The 21,191-nt window shown below is 44.0% G+C and overlaps 1 protein-coding gene across 1 annotated transcript in view; it reads right to left on the bottom strand.

Moving 5' to 3' along the window:
* Positions 1-21,191, bottom strand: part of ZDHHC12 (zinc finger DHHC-type containing 12) — a 92,272-nt gene that overhangs the window by 29,133 nt on the left and 41,948 nt on the right. The window lies entirely within an intron of this gene.

The following is a 21,191-nucleotide window of genomic DNA, read 5'->3' on the forward strand; positions in this document are numbered from 1 at the left end:
CGGGGGCGTGTCGAGGGGGCGGGCCCAATCCACACGGCGTTTTCGGGGCGGGCCGTAGCATTTCGGGGGCGGGCCCGGGGGCGTGGTTACGGCCCGGGGCGGTCCGGAGGCGAGGCCGTGCCCTCTGGACCCGCCCCCAGGTCGCGTCCCGGCGCGCTAGCGGCCCGCTGGCGCGCGGGGATTTACGTCTCCCTCCGGGAGGCGTAAATCCCCCGACAAAGGTAAAGGGGGGGTTTAGACAGGGCCAGGCGGGTGGGTGGGTTAGGGAGGGGAAGGTGAGGGGAGGGCAAAAGAAAGTTCCCTCCGAGGCCGCTCCGATTTCGGAGCGGCCTCGGAGGGAACGGAGGTTGGCTGCGCGGTTCGGCGCACGCCGGCTATACGGAATCGATAGCCTTGCGCGCGCCGATCCCGGATTTTAGCGGCTACGCTCGTATCTACTAAAATCCAGCGTACTTTTGTTTGCGCCTGATGCGCCAACAAAAGTACGCCAAATCACGCTATTTGAAAATATACCCCATATTGTCTCTTCCCCATTAAGCTATGTCTATATGGCCAGGGTTTTTAAAAATGGCTTCTACCATTTTGCCCAGCCCTGACATCAGGTTCATCAGTCTATACTTTCCCGTATCACCTCTGGAGTCCTTTTTAAAAATCAGCATCATGCTGGCCACCATTCAGGAATTGTGGCTCTTTTAAATGAAAAGTTACAGATTATTAGCAACAGGGTAGCAATTTCATGTTTTAGTTCTTTTAGAACTCTGGGGTGGATGCTGTCTGGTTCTGGTGATTTGTTACTCTTTACTTTGTCAATCTGATCTATTACATCCTCCATTGTCACAAGATATTTGTTATAGTTACTCCGAATCTCTACCATTAAAGAATGTTTTAGATGTGTGTATGTTCCCAACATCCTCCTCCGTAAAGACCGATGCAAAGAATTTATTCACTTTTTCTGCTAGTTCCTTGTCCTCCATGAACACCCCTTTTGTCCCACATAGGCCAACCAACTCCCTCACAGGCTTCTTGAGAGAGTTCTTTAATTTAAATTTTATTGAAAGAATAATCAGGCCCAATAAACAACATTACAGAGAAATCAATCTTTCAAAGTATATCAACCAGAAAAACCCCTCCCCTCAACCCTCCAACTACAACATCCATTATGCAGACAGATGAACAGTAGAAATGAGATATTCAGTACGCAGCATCTCATAGCTCTTAGTGAGTACACATGAGAAAACCCTACAGCATGGAAAATATCCCAAAGAAGTAAAATGAGACACACCACCAACACAAAACTCCGAGACAAAGAGCAAAACACATACTCCACAAGCTACACTGAACTATCTCACTGCATAGTTTTCCAACAGACATATGGAGCCCATATGACATCAAATTTGGAAACTGTGTGTGATCTGCTGGCAATGATTTTACTGAGTAGATATATCCTGTCCAATCAACTATAAATCTCAGACAGAAATGGCACTGAAACTAGTTGCCACTGAGAAGCAACTGCTCCTCTCGCTGCTATGAAGATTTGATGAAACAAAAATTGTGCATGAGTATTACTCTTCTCAGTGGGAAGATTCAATAAAACAGATTTCGCACAGGGCTCTATATGTAACCCAGTTAAAAGTTCCACAAATATGTAAACATCCTTCCAGAACTGCAATATGAGAGGGCATTCCCACCAGATATGATAGAAGGTGCCCTTCTTCTCACATTATCTCCAGCAAGCAGAATCTGCCTGAGGATACATCTGGCACAAAAGCTCCAGAGTCAAATATCACCTATACAAAATTTTATAGGAATATTTCAAAAGTCACACCGAAATAGAGCTTTTTGTCATTTGATAAAAAATCGTATCCCATTCACCCTCTGAAATTGGGCCAACATCCCTCTCCCAAGCCTGGATGTGAGATTGCTTGTCTGCCAAATCAGCATTTAATAAATTATATAGCTTAGACACCACTCCTTTTATCTTGATAGCCTGAAGACAATAACCTTCAAGGAGAGTTCTGCCCAGGGTGAGATCTCTAGAGATATTGGAATTACTCAGAAAGTGTCGTAATTGCACATACTGTAAAAACATCCTGTTGTCCAAGTCATACTTAGCTTTTCAAGCATCCTAGGCCATCACACAAGAACCCTCCCAAACTTGCCTGCAGGACAGAACTCCCTTATCAATTCAAGGTTGGAAACGAAGAATCTCCAGACCTAGAGTGAAAGCACAATTGTTATCCAAGGATGTGCTACAGAAGTAGTTCCTATGGCCGACAAGAGGGACCTTCCAACGCGACTACACCCTTAATGTAGTAAAGGTACTGAGTGGCTTCTTATGAAAAGGGTACCAAGTTTGAGCCAGCTGCCAAATTAATGCATCCAAAGGCATCTCTCCCACTAAATGTTGCTCTATATTTACCCATGGCTTTAAGTTCACACCAGCGATACCAATCTAAAATAGCCCTAAGCTGGGCAGCCGAAAGGTACCATACCAGGTTGGGTTACTCCACCCAATTTCAGAGGGTGAGTGGGATACGATCCGGTCGCCCCTGGATTTAGGTAAAAAGAGGATATATACCCTATACACCCTGGGAGGTCTCTGTTTCCACAGAAAAGAGAAGAGGTGCTTCTGCCACCGCAACAACATATGTGAAGGAATGGGAATTGGAAGGGTTTGAAAAAGATAAAGGAATCTAGGCAAGATATTCATATTTAAAGAGGCTATCCTCCCAAACTATGATAACCCAATCCAGTCCCAACGTTCTAAGTCCTTATAGACTGCACTAACAAGGGAGGTATAATTAAGCTTGAATAGATCATTTAACCAGGTAAATCCCCAAATATTTAAGCCGGTGTGAGGCCCATTTAAAAGGGAAGGCCTTATGCAAAGCTAATACGTCTGAACTGGGAACAGAGATATTAGGGACCTCAGACTTCTCAAGGTTAATTCTAAACCCAGAAACCTTACTGAAGTAATGCAATTCAGCCATAACTTCTTGGAGTGACTCCTGGGGCCTGGAAAGAGTAAACATGATATAATTGGTGAAAAGAGAGAGCATGTACGCTCTGTCACCGATCTGAACCCCATGAATGGTGGCATTCCCCTAATCTTAATCACCAGTGGCTCTAGAAATAGTGCAAACAGCAAAGGAGATTATGGGCACCCCTGAAGTGTACCCCTATTAACAATGAAAGGCTCAGAATATCCACCGTTTACTTTCGCACAAGCCTGAGGTTTGTCATAAAGCTTGTGTATTCCACCTAGAAAAAAATGCACTTTGGCCAATATTTTATAAGACCTTAAACAGGAACTCCTAGTATACCAAATCAAATGCTTTCTCAGCATCTATAGATAAGACCGTTGGAACATCAACCCTGGATGCATACCATAGAATATCTATAATTTTACGAACATTATCTGCTGCCATGCATTGCAGTATAAAATCAGCTTACTCCACGTGAATCAAGGTGCTGTTAAAAACATTCAGCCTATTCGTAACGACTTTGCCAGTATTTTAAGATCAACATTTAAAAGGGAAATTGGTCTATATGACCCGCATAGTGAGGAGTCCCTCCTGGGCTTGGCTAAAACCGTGATTCCTCCTGTCTTAAGGAGTTAAACATATTTGATAGAGGCACTACACTATAAGGGGCAAAATGTTTATAAAATTTAGGAGAGAAACCATCCAAGCCCAGGATTTATTAGCTTTTAAATCCCGAAAGACCTGTAAAACCTCCACCGTTTGGATTTCTCCATTCAATACGGTGTGCTATTCATCTGATAGGCTAGGTAACGAAACACCTTGTAGAAAATCAGCAAACACTGCATCTGATATGCTAGCATTATGAGAATACAAATCACAATAGAATTGAGAGAACCTGGAAGACTGAGTTTCCAAATGGCAGATGAAATTTAACATGGACAAGCACAAAGTGAAGCATATAGGGAAAAATAACCCTTGCTGTAGTTACACAATGTTAGGTTCTATCTTAGGCTTACCACCCAGGAAACTGATCTAGGCGTCACAGTGCATAATACATTGAAATAGTCTGTGCTGTGGCGATCAAAAAAGCAAACAGAATGTTAGGAATTATTAAGAAGGGAATGGCAAATAAAACGATGGATGTCATAATGCCTCTGTATTGTTCCATGGTGAGACAGCATCTTGAATACTGTGTGCAATTCTGGTCACTTCTCAAAAACGATATAGTTGCACTGGAGAAAGTGCAGAGAAGGGCGACCAAAATAAGTGGCATGGAATGGCTGCCCTATGAGGTAAGGTTAAGGAAATTAAGGCTGTTCAGTTTGGAGAAGAGACGACGGAGGGGGGGGGGGGACTTGAAAAAGTTAATGTAAATCGGTTATTTACTCTCTCAGATAATAGGAGGACTAGGGGGCACTCCATGAAGGTAGCAAGTAGCTTCATTTAAAACAAATCAAAGAAAATTATTTTTCACTCAGCGCATAGTTAAGCGCTGGAATTCATTGCCAGAGATTGTGGTTACAACAGTTAGTGTAACTGGGTTTAAAAAAGGTTTGGATAAGTTCCTAGAGAAAAAAATCCATAAATTGCTATTAATTAATAAGCAATAGTAGCTTGAGATTTATTTAAATGTTTGGGTACTTGCCAGGTACTTGTGACTTGAATTGGCCACTGCAGGAAACAGGATACTGGGCTTGATGGACCCTTGGTCTCACCCAGTATGGCAATTATGTTCTCTTTTAAATCGGTCGCTGAGGTCAATAAGTTGCCCTCCATATTTATTTATTTATTTTATTTATTTGCATTTCTTATATACCGGCATTCGCGATGGGAGTCGCATCATGCCGGTTTACAATAAACAGGGTGTGACAAAAGGATAAATACTTAAAAACACTTAACATTAACATGTGATAGAATAGGAAGATAGCAGTTACAATAAAACAGGGACATAATGCAACTTGGATTGTAGAGAAGGTGAAAGAGAAATTAACAATGAGCTAAAAAAGAAATAGCCAAGGTAATACAACCTGCCAAATTAGAAAAAGAAAAATACATTAAGGAGTTGTCCAAGGTTGTTGATTACTCTGTCGGAGTTGAGTTGCTTGAATTGAAAGTAAGTTCAGTTGGTATCTGGAAAGGCTTTCATAAATAACCAGGTTTTAAGTCTTTTTCTAAATGTAGGAAGACAGGGTTCCTGTCTCAGTTCTGGTGGGATGGAGTTCCACAAAGTCGGTCCTGCAGTAGAGAAGGCCCTGTCTCTAAGAGTCATATGGTGAAAGGTTTTGGCAGGAGGAACCTGTAGTGAATCTCTGTAGGACTCTCTGATCGGTCTGGTGGAGGTATGTTTTTTAAACATATCCTTCATATCCTTCACTTTGGTTATTTGCTGCTGGCATATCTTACTTTTCAATTTGTGGGCCAAATATTTCCTCCCAGCCTTGTCTCCCCATTCAAAATGCACTTGTTTGTCATATTTAATTGATGGGCAATACAATTAGAATCTAGGGCATGAAGTTTCCCCCCTAAGAGCTTGAAGCTGGAGATATATTTATTTTATTTATATTTTAAATTTTTATATACCGGAATTCCTGTATGCAATACAAATCAGTCCGGTTTACAAGTAACGAAAGAGGTTGCCCTGGTCTGGGAAGTTAGACCTGGGTTTTTTTACATAGAACATGGAACAATAACAATAAACCATTGAACATTATTACAAATAACATAGAATGTAACAATAGCATTTAACAGATTTAACCTTTTTTACAAAGAACTTTAGTAGCGAATATGGTCTGCAGTAGACGGTTATATAAAGGTGAATAATGACTGTTAGAATTGTGAATAAGCAATTACGGTATGAAAATTAAGTGGCAAGGTGTTGGTGATACCCTGCAATGGTTGGATCTGAAAGTCAGGAGGAGGTGCCTATTGGAAAGCTTGCCTGAAGAGCCAGGTTTTTAACCTTTTTTTGAACTCTAGTAGATTGGATTCGAGTCGAAGGTCTGGTGGGAGCGCATTCCATTGGTGTGGTCCCGCAGTGGAGAGTGCTCTTTTTCTTAGTGTTGATTTGGCAGGAGCTGCGGCTAACGTGCCTTTGTATGCGCTTCTGATGGGTCTGGAAGATAAGTGTGGACGAAGTTGGGTTTGTAGAGATATAGGTGCGACGTTATGAATTGCTTTATGAATGATGGTTAATGTTTTATATAGGATTCTCTGTTTGATGGGTAGCCAGTGGAGGTTGCTCAAGATGGGGGTAATATGGTCTCTTCTCTTCGTGTTAGTTAGGATTCTGGCTGCGGCATTTTGTACTATCTGTAGGGGTTTGATGCTGTTGGAGGGGAGGCCAAGTAAGATTGAGTTGCAGTAATCAAGTTTCGAAAAAATAATGGATTGAAGTACGAGGCGAAAGTCATTGAAGTGAAGGAGTGGCTTTAGTTTCTTTAGGACCTGTAGTTTAAAGAAGCAGTCCCTGGTGGTTGTGTTTATGAATTTTTTTAGGTTAAGTTGATTGTCCAGCCATGCTCCTAGATTCCTGACGTCAGCAGAGAGCTCAATGTTTAAAGATGTGGTTTGTGTCAGGTTAGGTGTGTGGGTGTTCGGGTTGTGTGAAATCAGTAGCAACTCTGTTTTGCTGGAGTTTAGAATCAGGTTCAGGCTGGAGAGTACTTGTTTAATTGGTTGAAGACAATTCTCCCAGTAGGCGAAGGTTTTTTGAATAGATTCTGTGATAGGGATGAGGATCTGGATGTCGTCTGCATAGAGGTAATGAGTAAGTTTAAGCTGTGATAGCAGATGGCAGAGGGGGAGGAGGTAGACGTTGAACAGGGTGGGAGAGAGGGAAGAACCTTGAGGTACACCTTGGTCTGATAGGATGGGGTTAGAATCCTTGTTATTAATTCTGACCTGGTAAAACCTGTTTGATAGGAATGATTTGAACCAACTGAGAGCTGTGCCTTTAATTCCTATGTTTGATAGTTGTTCCAAGAGTTGTGAGTGATTTACCGTGTCGAACGCTGAGGATAGGTCTAGTAGGACCAGTAAGAATGATTGTTTTTTCTCCAGGTTCAAAAGTAAATTATCAGTGAGAGAAAGCAAAAGTGACTCTGTGCTTAGTGATTTTCGAAAACCATATTGTGCAGGGGAGAGAATGTTGTATTCCTCGAGATAATCGGAAAGTTGTTTGTTTACGGCTTTTTCCATCAATTTGGAGATCAGGGGCAGGTTTGCAATGGGTCTGAAGTTAGCTGGGTCCGTTAGTGATGCATTTGGTTTTTTCAGTAGGGGTTTGATGATTGCAAGTTTTAGTTGGTTAGGAACTGTGCCCATGGCCAAAGAGGTGTTGATGATTTCTGCAATAGGTTTTGCGACGGTGCTAGGGATGGCAGTGAGCAGATTGGTAGGGAGTGGGTCCGATGGATATGCAGATGGTTTAATTTTTTTAAGTAAATTTTCAATCTCCATGGCGGATGTGGGCTCGAATGACTCTAGTCTAGAATTCAGAGTGGGTTGGTATGAGCTATGAGGTATTGGTAGAGTTTGATGGGTTGTGAGGGAGCTAGTGAGGTTTGAGATTTTTGTTTTGAAGTAGGTGGCTAATTCGTTGGCCTTGCTGAGCGCTAGTTGGTCTGGAATGGATGGTGGTGTCGGTTTGGTGAGAGATGATACGTAAGAGAATAACGCTTTAGAGTCGAAGATGAAGTTATGAATTCTTTTTGCATAGAAGTCCTTTTTTGTTTTGTGTATGGCTTTAAAGTTTGGCAATGCAAATGTTCAATGTCAGCAATCCTGGACATTGTCGGGCCTTCTCTTTTTTCAGGAAAGACGCTCAGGATATTACATGCCCTCTCACTACCGCCTTGAGGTACTCCCAAATAACTATTGGGGAAGCATCTCCCTCAGTGTTATGCTGTAGGTAATCCTTAATCACCCCCTGTAAAGTGGAGCAATAAGAGTAATTTGCTAGCAAAAGAGTCATTAAGTCTCCAAAAGCGACGACCACAGCCTATATCTAGAAAGGATAGGTCTAACCATACCGGGGGTGTGGTGAAACCATGAGAATAACCCCTATGCCTGTATGAGTGACTTGATGTAACAAAAACATATCCACCCACAGGTGATCAATCCAAGAATATAAATTGTAGGCGGCAGAATAAAAGGTATAGCTTCTAGACTTAGGGTACCTATGTCTCCATAAGTCAACTAGATCCCAGCTAGACATAAATTGCTTAAATTTGCTCCTAGACAATTTAGAAATTTGACCACCACCTGAAGAGGTATCTAGGTGCGAAACTGGGGCATGTTAAAATCTCCCACAATAATTACCCTTGACCCTGGCATCCAGAATAACTGAGAGATTCTCAAAAAAAATAGCCATGATCTGTGTTGGGAGCATATATGGTAACTAAAGTAAGAGTTTCATCCCCTACTTCTATAATAACATGGGGATCCTCAAAACTCCGCTTGATATGGCAAGTGAATTGAGAAGAAAAAAAGAGTATATCCACCCCTGAGTATTCATGGCCCTGAAATGCAGCCGAAAAAAAAAACTTCTGGGAAAAGAAGGGGAGACCATTAAATACTCATGCCTCCTCTTCAAATGGGTCTCCTGAATGAAGGCAATAGAGACCTTGCAGCAGTCAAAAAAGCATACAGAATGTTAGGAATTATTAGGAAGGGAATGGTGAATAAAACGGAAAATGTCATAATGCCTCTGTATCGCTCCATGGTGAGACTGCACCTTGAGTACTGTGTACAATTCTGGTCGCCACATCTCAAAAAAAAGATATAGTTGCGATAGAGAAGGTACAGAGAAGGGTGACCAAAATGATAAAGGGGATGGAACAGCTCCCCTATGAGGAAAGGCTGAAGAGGTTAGGGCTGCTCAGCTTGGAGAAGAGATGGCTGAGGGGGGGGGGGGGGGATATAATTGAGGTCTTTAAAATCATGAGAGGTCTAGAACAGATAAATGTGAATCAGTTATTTACTCTTTCGGAAAATAGAAGGAATAGGGGGCACCCCATGAAGTTAGCAAGTAGGACATTTAAAACTAATTGGAGAAAATTATTTTTCACTCAATGCACAATTAAGCTCTGGAATTTGCTACCAGAGGATGTGGTTAGTGAAGTTAGTGTAGCTAGGTTTAAAAAAAGTTTGGATAAGTTCATGGAGGACAAGTCCATTAATTGCTATTAATTAAGTTGTCTTAGAGAATAGCCACTGCTATTACTGACATCATAACATGGGATCTACTTAGTGTTTGGGTACTTGCCATGAACTTGTAGCCTGGATTGGCTACAAGTTCAGGATGCTGGGCTTAATGGACCCTTGGGTCTGACCCAGTATAGCAATGTCTTATGTTCTTAAGCAAATCAGAAAATAACTTCCCCTTTCTAAAAGTGTTTAATCCCTTCACATTCAGGGAAAATAGTTTAAATGATGCCATCTAGAGAATGAGAGACCTGATACATTGATGAAATAAGAAAAAAAGATCCCATTAGCCTCCAAAACACCCAAGAAAATAAAAAAAGGAACTGCCCTGCAATAGTCAAGGGGATTCCAAGACACTGAACCCAATGAAGCAAACACTGTCGTACTGAACTGCTTATAGAATACCCTCCCTTGAGGTAATCCGAACTATAACTGCCCCCTCCCCCAGTATCTGCTCAACCCTGAACAAGATTGAAACTGGGGGACAGCCATGAGACCTTGAGATTTCCCTCCCCCCAAGCCCTAGAATACAGAATAAATCAAGAGCCCAATAAACCCCACAGCCCTTCAGTACCAAACACGGCAAGAGAAAGCAAAAGATTAGAGTAAACTAGCAACTATACTCAAGTCACAGTGTCCCGGGGAGGAGTAAGACCTCCCGAGTTACGCTGAAGTCAGCAACTTCCTTTGTCCACCAGCTGCCAGCGGGGTTGATCTTCACGGCGTGTCAATGCAACATTAGAAGGAACGTTGGAAGCAGCCATCACAAATCCCAGGTCTTTCAAAATGGCCTCCGCCTCACTCAGTGATTTTTTTTTTTATTATTATTTATATTTTATTGAGATTTCAGTGGTATAACAATACTTATGGAACAAGAAACAACAAGATAAAAAGTGCATATACAATAAACAAGGACACACCCGGCAGTGCGTCAGAGTATACAACCTCACTCAGTGATTTTGTATTATACGTGGTCCCTTGGATGGTAAACACTCCTTAGTACTTTAGGAGTGGAAACAGACAACAATATCATGCAGCATGCTGACCCAGGGCCCAATGGGCCCATTCAATAGTGATGTCAACCAGGCGTGGAAAGGCAGAGGCTTCCTCAGAGTCCATCAAGGCGGCACAAAATTGTTGGATTAAGGCCTTGCAATCCATTGCGTTAGAACTCTCCACTATTCCTTGGAAACGGAGGTTACACTGCCGAGACCTGTTCTCAATATCTTCTAGCTTTTCAGAGAGTAAGATGTTATCATCACGGAGAGCGAAGCACTGCTTCTGAAGATTTTCAATTTGAATTACATGCGTGTCAATAGTCGTGCCTTGTTGGTCCGCATGCCGCCCGATCTCTAGTAATTCTTCTCGAAGCTCTGACATTAAGGTCACCATCTCCGCTTTATTATTGCGGATATATTTACAAAGGTCGTGGAACTTGGCACGCGAGGGTACGTCAGAATCCGCAGGTGAAGACTGCAGAGTCAGTAGGCTCAGAATCTCTGTCCATACCGCTTAGTTCTTCACCGAGTTTTGAGAATGAAAATTGTTTCAAATCGGGTTTTCTTCCAGGTAGACAAGAACACACTTTCAGCAGCACAATAGGGCAATTTCAGTCCCTAAAATTCCAATGTCGGCTAGAAAAAAACACTGTTAGGGCTTTCTGGAAATGGGAAAGAAAACTCAAGTAGCCATCTAGGCTGGTGATGTCATCAAACCCCGCCCCCCCCCTTGAAAAAGTTTTTATTATTAGTTGTTTTCTTAATGGCAAGCTTTTTCTCAAAGTCTCTCTTGGCTTTTCTAACTACTGTTATACATCTAACTTGCCAGGGCTTATACTCTTGCCTTTTCAGCAATCTAGTTGTTGTATGTTCCAAATCAGATTCTAAACAGTTTTTAAGGACAAAAGAATAGCCCTGATTTCAAGACATTCATGTGTAAGGATTTTTCCTCTAGACAGCAGATCCCCTGAACAGATTATGCAGAATTATGGCTTCCCACACCATAAGATTTGAATTTGTAGTAATCTCAACATACTTGGGCCCAGGTTTGGGGCAAGAGTATTTGGCAGCCTAGGTAAAGCTTTGGTCATGCACTCTCTTCCCTCAACTTCACTTAATGGCAGCAGGTCCAGCACTCAGTACTCCCTCCTGCTGGCAACAGTGGCTTCAGCACAGCATCCCCTTCTTTGACACTATTGGTTCTGGCACAGCACCCCTCTGTACCTTGCATTGGTGGGCTTTTGTTGCCCCCAATATTTTGGCTCTCTAGGCAAACAGATAGATGGTCTAATGGAACCACCAGCCCTAAGTTTGTACAGATTCATTATGATTAGTCACCATATCAAGGAATCTTTAACATCTGGTGCTAACATCAAGTCAAGTCTGGGCATAAGGCAACTCCATATTAGCCATTGTAACATTCTCATATGAAACCTTGCCAAAGGCCATCTCTATCAATCCAGGATCCAAGTTTTTTTCTGCTACCTGAAGAGTATCCCATCCTCCAGGAGCTTCATCAGGCCTAGGCTAATACTCCCAACTGAATCAAATCCTGCAACAAGTCCAAGGAGCAGTTCCAAAGGATGACCATCCATAATCATGAAACACTAATACCACACTATTGTGACTTTTGGGATACTCCAGATTGTCTCTGCCATTATAAAATAATCATCTAGATATGAAAACACAGACAGACCCTTCCTTCTCTTGTTTCATAATGAGGGTCACGATGACCTTGGAGAAAACCTGTGGGGCCATGGTGAAACAGAGGAGAACCATGTATTGGAAATGCCATTACCCCAGGGAAAACCTGAGATATCTTGGATATGTGAACAGGCATCCTGAAGCTCATGGAAAACAGGTCAGACTGCCTCAATTACGGTCCTAAGAGATTCCATTTTGAAGTCTCCTAAGTCTAGAATACAGTAAAAGCCTCATACGTTCTTGGTCATCAGAAAACATTTGAAATAGATCCCATCTAACATTTCCTCCAGTGGTTCCAAAACAAAGCCTTACAATGTTTCTATTTGGAGAACCATGTCATGGACAATACACTGAAATCCTCTGCTCAGTGTGGGACAGCGTCAAAAAAGCAAACAGAATGTTAGGAATGCTTAGGAAAAGAATGACAATAAAACTGAAAATATCATAATACCTCTGAATCACTAAATGGTGTGACCGCACCTAGAGTACAGTGTGTAATTCTGGTTGCCATATCTCAAAAAAGATATAGTGGAACTAGATAAAGTACAGAGTAGGGCAACCAAAATGATAAAGGGGGTTAACTCCTCCCCTATGAGGAAAGGTTAAAGAGGTTAAAGCTCTTCAGCTTGGAGAAGAGACAGCTGAGGGGAGATATGATAGAGGTCTACAAAAAGCATAAATGGTGTGGAATGGGTAAATGCAAATATAATGTTGGAGTTTGTTAATTTTATCAGAGCTCCCAGAGATGCAGTAAAAGGTGAAATTTAAACTTACCTGTTAATTTCTTTTCTTTTACTCCTGCCACACCAGGACTCAAAGACCTTCCAAACTCTGTCAAACCACGGAAGTAGAGGGCAGTCTAGCCCGAAGAAGGGTAGAAATAACCGGCTCCGAATAACCCTTCATGTGCAGTCGCTGCCTCTCAAAAGCCAAGCTGCGAGACAAAAGTGATCCTCCCGATCTGAAAATATGGGGCCCTGCCGCAGCAACTTCTGCAGATGAGCTAATCGGAGAAGACCGTCATCCACCAGATGCACCAAATCCGCAAACCACGGATGACGTGGCTACTCTGGCGCGACCAGAACCACCGGCACTGGATACGCCTCTATGCAACGCAGCAGTCGTCCAATGAGCGGGCACGGATTAAACATATACAGAAGAATCCCCGTCGGCCAAGGGCACACTAGAGTATCTAGGCCCACCGAACCAACTTCTTGTCTGCAACTAAAGAATCGTAACGTCTTTGAGTTGGCCCCTGTCACCATGAGGTCCAGCTGAGGAACCCCCCCTTCCCCCCCCCCCCCCCCATCTGGCACAAATGTGGTTCCAGGCTTCTGGGGACAGTTCCCACTCCCCGGGATCCAGTTGCTGTTGGCTTAAGAAATCTGTCTGCACGTTGTCTACTCCCCCAACATGGGAGGCTGCGATCCCTTTGAGGTGACGCTCCGCCCACACAAACGGCAGCTGAGCTTCCTGAGCCACAGCATAACTCCTTGTTCCTCCTTGGTAGTTGATGTAAGCCACTGTCGTCGCATTGTCAGACAACACACATAACATTCAACCCTGGACCAGGGGAAGGAACACCTCCAAAGCCCTGTGCACCGCTCTTGTTTCCAAGCGATTGACAGACCAAGTCTTCTCCGCCATCAACCAGAGACCCTGGGCCGCATGTCTCATGCACACTGCTTCACAGCCTTTGAGGCTGGCATCCATGGTCAGCACCACTCAATCCGGAACTTCGAGGGCCTTCCCTTGTCCAAATTGGGCCGAGACAGCCACCACGCCAGGCTGGATCTGGCATCCCGCATCAGGGCAGGGGGACATAATACTCTTCCGTCGACGGATTCCATTGAGACAATAATGCCCTCTGTAGTGGTCGCATGTGGGCAGATGCCCACGGAACCAGGTCCAACATAAATGCCATGGATCCCAGGACCTGCAGGTAATCTCAGACATTTGGGACTGGAAGATGCAGCAAACGGGAAACTTGCGCCTGCAATTTTGCCACTCTGTCCGCTGTTAAGATATATCTTGCCCTGCCGGATATCAAAGCATGCTCTGAGATATTCCAGAGATTGAGAGGGTACCAGATGACTTTTCACCACATTCATCACCCAACCCAGGGAGCTCAGAAGCTGTCTCATTCGCTGCACCAAACGATTGCCCTCCTCCTCCGTCTTCGCCAAGATGAGCCAATTGTCTAGGTATGGCTGAACCAACACTCCTTCCCATTTCAAGGACGCCGCTACCACCACAATCACTTTCGTGAAGGTTCGAGGAGCCGTGGCCAGACCAAAGGGAAGGGCCTGAAACTGAAAATGCTGACCCAGCACCTTGAATCGCAGAAACGTCTGGTGTTTCTTTCAGATAGGGATATGCAGATAAGCCTCAGTGAGGTTCAATGACGCCAGGAACTCTCCCTTGCCGACAGCCACAATCACCATACACAGAGTCTCCATCCGGAATCGTGGCACCCGCAAGCTCAAGTTCACCTTGTTGCGAGTGCGGGGAATGCGGTCGCTTGCTCGAGAAGAGTGAGCCCTTGAACCATGGCAAAATCTCAGGGTGAGACTCCATGGCAGGCACTGTGGGAGGCGAGCAATTCTGGCACGGGCTGGGCTTGGAACGTAGTACACAGACCTCCGCTGAGCCTGTATGCACAGAATGAGACCTAATAACACAATGCTGGTCTCTGGGGTAGCCCTCAGACCACTCGATAGCCCTTTCGGACCTGCCACTTGGGAACGGCTTGTGCATCAGGACAGACGAAGGCCGAGGTCAGAACACCACATGACATGGAACTCTGATGAAGACTTGGAACTAGAGACGGAGACTCTGGAGACTTGGAACTTGAGACAGAGACTCAGGTACAGGAGGAGTCCAGCATACCGGGGCACTGCACCTCAGCGCGCCATACACAGCCCCCCCGCGGGCTTGTCGCAGACCATGCTGTCCCACTGCACGCCCTACACAACCTGCCACAGGTTAGTCACAGACCATGCAAGGAGCGAGACAGGCTCAGGACTCAGAGGAGGGCAGGAATTAGGCCATCACTTGGAACGAGGAACATTGCTTGGATCGAGAAACATGGCAATCCGCTGGCTGGACAAGCTCCATGAGCCCAGAACTTGGAACACAAACAGGAACTTGAGACTTGACTTGGAACCTAAAAACAAGGATGGACTCAGAGGACTTGATCCAGTGAAGACAGACTTGGGAACAGGCCCTGTGCCAGGAAGCACCCTACACAGCTGCCCGTGGCTGGTCATGGACCACGATGCTGGATCCAAAAGGCTGGCCTTGGAATGAAGACCGGAACGTCGAGAACTTGGTGAAGATTCAAAAGACTGGTTGAGGAACCAGCAGGAGACCAGGAACACAGAACAAGCAACATGACAGAGCTCTGACGAGGAACAAGGAAACCAGGAACCAGAGGCACAGAAACATCCAATGAGGAACAAGAAGACCATCAAATAGAAGACGACCACGAAACACCTTGAAGGAAGACACACCATAGATGACCATGAACTCCCTTGCGAAGGCCCCGAGGAACTGACAGAAAGTCCTTTTATAGGGCTGAAGGCAGGACACGGTGGTGACATCATCAGTAGGGGCTGCGGGGCTTTTCCCACCGCGGCCCTTTAAGACTCAAAGAGAGGCGTGCACACGTACCTAAACAGGAACCCGGCGTCAGGCAGGGGAGGCAGCAACAGCAGCATCCCAGCCACAATGGAGGGAATCACGAAGAGCAGCAGCAGTGGCAGCTCCCAGCCACGCAGGATGCAGAGTCGGAGGCAGCTCCCCAGCTGCGAAGGCAGAAAAAGGCCTGCAGCAGCGACAGAGGCAAGAGAGCGGCAACTCCCGCCACAAGGCAGGGCAGGTGGTGTCGGGCTAGGTGAGAGGCTGCTTACGGAATGGGCCCCGTGAGCAGCATCGCAACACACCTTCTCCAAGTCCAAGACACGACAGAACGTGCCCTCCTTCTTTGGCGCCACAAAGTAGATGGAATACCTTTCTTGCTCCTGCTTGCCCAGGGCAACCGGGAGGATGGCTTCCAAGCTTATCAACCTGCGCAGAGTTCCTCCCACCACGTCGCATTTCCTTCAAGAAGAATAATGTGACTCCAGGAAGGTGTCACTGAGTGGGCAAGAAAATCCTAAGGCGTAACCGTCCCTTACCACCTCCAGAACCCACTGGTCTGAGGTAATCTTGACTCACTCCTCATAAAAATGGGACAACCTGCCCTCTACCGCCACCAACGAGGAGTGGGTGCCCCTGGCCTCATTGGGATGGTTTACCTCTTCTAGCCCCCTGCCCGGAGCTGCCGCTGGAGAACCGGCTAAACACCTCGAAAGGAATGCTGAAGATTCAACGATTGCTTTTGCCCTGCGGAAGAGAAGCTTCTACCGGCCCGAAACCACCTTGATTCTTGAAAGTGAGGCCGAGCGGGAAAGTTTTCCTTAATATCCTTCTTATCTTCCGGCAGCCGATTACCCTTGGTTTCTCCCAGGAACTTCATGAGCTGGTCCAGGTCCTCCCCAAAGAGAAGCTTTCCCTTAAAGGGAAGGTTACACAACTGAGTCTTAGACCACATGTCCACTGACCAATTGTGGAGGCTGGGCTGCCACCACTGAGACCATACTCCTAGCTGTAGTGCGCACCAAATCATATAAGGAATCTGCCATATAGGCCACCCCCGCCTCCAGGCGGGCTGCTTGTGTGGGGGACAGCACACCTGGGGATGCCTGCTCCTGAGGCTTTTGGATTCAGCATAAACAAGCACGCTGCATCATACGTAGTGCACACTGCCGCCCAGAGACTCAACGCTGACACCTCAAACATGCGCTTCAATTGAACATCCAGCTTATGATCCTGGATATGCTTGAGGGCAGCTGCCCCGCCACCAGAATCGTATTCTTCTTGGTCACTGCCAATACTGCCACATCGACCTTAGGCATTTTAAGGCGATCCAAGTGCTCATCCAACAGGGGATACAACTTAGCCATGGCCCTTCCATCCTTCAAACCTGCATCTGGGGAGTCCCACTCCTGATTAATGAGCTTCTGGATCTTCTTTGGAATGGGAAAGGCACTGGGAGGACCCCACAGACCCTCAAGAACCGGGTTAACGCCCTCGTTTTGCCACTTTGTGTTGTTAAACTTAGAAGTTTGTTAGCTCTGCCTGTCCTGGACTTGTTAATGTTCCCAGTGTTTTCTGAATTTCATCTATAGGTGCATTTCTAGAAACCATGTGACCCTGGGCTGTGTGGGGTCCCAGTGTCCCTAGAAACTAGCAGATGATACCTTGTGGGTAGAGACTTGCCCAGAGACCAGTGGGAATCCAATTACAGGTGGGAGGTTGCCAATGTAGGAGCACATGCGCAGATGCTCAGCAGGACCCTCTGAGTGGTCACAGGGTTAACACTGAGTGGGTGTTAGAGGTGGCGCCGAGATGTTACATGACAACTATGTTATATTTGTTTTGTTAAAATCCAAATGAATAATAGGATCATTTTAAAAAAATGCATCATTTACAAAGCCTCTCCTGGAAGTCCTACTGAGTCTAGCAGATGATTGGGGAAGACTGCAGGCTGCAAAAGAATAAGAGTTCTTCACAGGAATTCATAAACTTGATCTTTTTTTTTTAGGTGTTGGCCTATTGCACTCCCGGAGAGACAGTACCTACTGGGTCTGTAAAGTGTAGTTGTTTAGCTATAACAGGTGGTCTCTGAAGACAGGGAGTTCATCAGTCACACAAGTATCTAAGCTTATGGTGGATTTCCATATTAAATCAGTCAATTGTCCTTCCAACATTTTTCCATGGCCACATTCTAATAATGATCTATAAACTATTATTAACCAGGTAGACTTGAGAAAAGCCACTGCTTATCCCTGGGCATAAGCAACATGGAATCTACTATTTGGGATCCTGTCAGGTACTAGTGACCTAGATTGACCACTGTTGGAAACAAGATATCAGGCTTGATGGACACTTGGTTTGACCTAGAATGGCAGTTCTAATGTTCTTAAGGCAAATAAGCCTTTCGCATTCTGGATTGTAAAAGCTGTCATATTACATCTGGAGCGGACTGATGCCATTAGAAAATCTACTTAGATTTATGTTTCTTTTTTGCCCCAACAATCCTAGGATTACAGCATCAAAGATGTCATTTTCTAATTGGATAGTTGATTGCATATCCTTCACTTAAGTCCTTAGAAGGGCACATCAGGCATAAGGAGGCCCAAGATGGCGGCGTGAATAGATGCAAGGGGAGCTACTCCCTGCCTGTGATCGTTTACCTTAATAATGCCTTCTAAGAGAAAAGGGAAGGTTCGAGTCTTCCCCCCAGAACCAACTCTACCTACTGGGCAGAGATCGATAATCTCCTTTGTGACTCAGACGGTAGACAAAGGGGGTGAATTTGTCCCCGCTTCGGCATCTGGAGAAGGAGCCCCGGTGCTGTATGGGGAAACCACTCTGAGTTCCCCTGATTGTCAGCCTCCACTGCTACCAGCGTCACTATTACAGATGCAAGGAGCAGCGCTGAGAGATGACATCATCCACACGACGGGTGGGGGAAACCGATGCGGAGGAAAAACACTGCCACCGCAGTTCTCTTCAAGTTTGCTGGAAGCAGCAATGCCGAAAGAGTCTACAGAGCCTGAAACATCACTTTCATCGGTGGACTTCAAAGACAAGGAAAGAAAGATCATGGCTGCGCAAGTAATGCATCCTTCTGAAACTGCTGCAGTCAGATTAGAGGGTGAGTTTTATCAGCTCCCCCCGAAACAGGCTGTAGTAAGCTTAGAAGCAGTCTAGGATCTGGTGGCTAGTCTAGGAGTTCTAGTGAAGGACTGCCAATATAAAAATTTTAATTTGGCTAAGGATTTACAAGCCCTAAATACAAATTTGGGAGACCAGATTAAGGAACTGAATAATAGTCGAATTGGTAGAGCTAACAACAAGTCAAGTTCAGGCCTGCAACATGAAGTTGATAAAGGATTGCGGAATTCAGTCCAGAGAAATAGAATACCTGGAAAACCATGTCCGGCATTTATTTATTTATTTATTTAAAGTCTCTTTTATACGATGGCCGTTCGCACACCATATCGGTTTACAAAAAACAAGAACTATTGGGCATGGCCCTTACATATAACCGATAGATAAACAATAAACAGGGGGAGTAGATAATACTGAAAGGCAACGCAAATTAATAAATCAATAAATAGAAAGATAAATAACTATGAACATGAGTAACAATATACAATAATCAGAGGTCATAAAGCATCAGGCATAAATCGGTGGTCATAAGGCATTCCTAGTCCCCTGAGGTTTTTAAATTTTCCTCATGTGTTGGGAATGGACATTCTTAGTACTCTTAAAAATTCTTTTTGGAAAATTTAAAATTTGAAGTTGAGAAAATTCCATTGGTGAATAAAGCGTATTTTATACCTAGTGCTAGTAAAAAAAAAAAAAAAAAAATCTAACCAGTTAGAAGCTCTCACTAATCTGACTCAATTTCTGGAAAACTCATCTGCAAAGATCATAGATCGTGGAACGTTACTTGTGTCCTTTGTAGTAGATAATGATGTGAATGAAGTAATGAAAAGGTACTTCCAAAATATTTCTCTCACTTTCTATGATCAAGCTGTAAGAGTATTTCCAGATTTTTCTAGATCAACCCAAATGAGAAGGGGGGAATTTCTCGTTATGAGACCACAAGTATTGCTTTTAGCGTATACGTTTGTGTTAAAGTATCCATGTAGATGTGTGGTTAGGGGAAAGAAGAATGCTTTGTTTTTACCTTATCAGAGCAGTTGAAATCCATCTTAAATGCCAGGAATTTGAATATCAATCATAGGGTAACAGACCCCTAAGACAATCAAGTAATTATATATCCCCCGTATCCGTTAAGCCTATTTCCTGATAATTTTTTGTTTCTTCTTTATCTCCCCTAGTATTACCGGGCCTTCAGTTTTTATTTTTCCTTATAAAAAAAAAAAAGAAGATGTAATATTTCTGTTTTCTTGTGAATGAGAAATTATGTTAATGAGTTTGTTAGTGATATTACAACTCTTTGTATTTTTTCTGTATGGTGTAAGATGAATGCTTACTTTATGAAAAATTTAATAAAATGTGAATTATAAAAAAAGGGCACATCAAGGCCATGGCTGTGTCAGTGAATCTCAATGGAAAAATGTGGTTTCTTACCTAATACCAGTCCAGATTGCATGGAATTTACTCCTCCTACCAGGAGATGGAGGTAGAGAACATTGTTTTGCTGATGTCACTCTATATAAGGTACTGTGAAGCCTGCAGCAGCTCAGTATATCTATTTGAAAGCAAAGTACATGCTAAACTAAATTTCCAATCCCTACCAACAAACAAGAGAATTAAAAATGGGCCTCTAAAGAAACTTGGCCTGTAAAAAAACAAATTACCAACCTGAGAAAATACTAAAAGGCAGAATATCTGAAAATATAAAGCAAGATGACAAATAAAAGCAGGGAGAGTATCTGGACTGATCTAGTAAGAGTAAAGAAAAGAAAAGTAGAATATAAAACACCAAACTTTTCCTTCCTTATCATCCCACCAGACCAGTCCAGAACGCATGTGATATACCCAAGCTACTCTTAATTAGGGATGTAGCATCACTTGTCCCAAAAGAGGTGGCTTCTCTAACCTGCATGTCTAACCCATTATGCTTGGTAACCTCACAGGTGTATCTATTGCTAGTCTGATTAACCACCAACTTTGTCATGGCCAACAGGGAGCTATCAGGATCATTCTTTTTTTGTCCTCTCTCAACTTTAGAATGATTTTTGCTATTATCAGAATTGGTGGAAAAGCATACACCATCTCCTCATTCCATGGAATTAGAAAGGAACCCTTTTCTTTGCTTCTTGTGATGGCCATTTTAAACAATACTGTGGTAGTCTGTGATTGAACGAGATGCAAATAATTCTATTCCTGGTGTGTCCCATGTCACAAAAAGGTCCTGCAGCGTGAGATCATTCAGAGACCACTCGTGCAATTGTAACTGATGGCTTAATCTGCCAGCTATAAGAACTTGCCATAGTGGGTCAGACTAAGGGTCCATCAAGCCCAGTATCCTGTCTCCAACAGTGGCCAATCAAGATCACAAGTACCTGGCAAGATTCCAAAAAGTAGATATGTTGTTCTTCCCTGGAAGATAGATTGCTGAGATTTGCATTTTTTGTTTGATTGCCCAATTCCATATTGATATGGATTCTTTGCAAAGCTGGTAAGAACCTGTTCCTCTCTGTTTGTTTATATAGAA

This window comes from Rhinatrema bivittatum, chromosome 8 (assembly GCF_901001135.1).
Source record: "Rhinatrema bivittatum chromosome 8, aRhiBiv1.1, whole genome shotgun sequence".
Lineage (NCBI taxonomy): Eukaryota > Metazoa > Chordata > Amphibia > Gymnophiona > Rhinatrematidae > Rhinatrema > Rhinatrema bivittatum.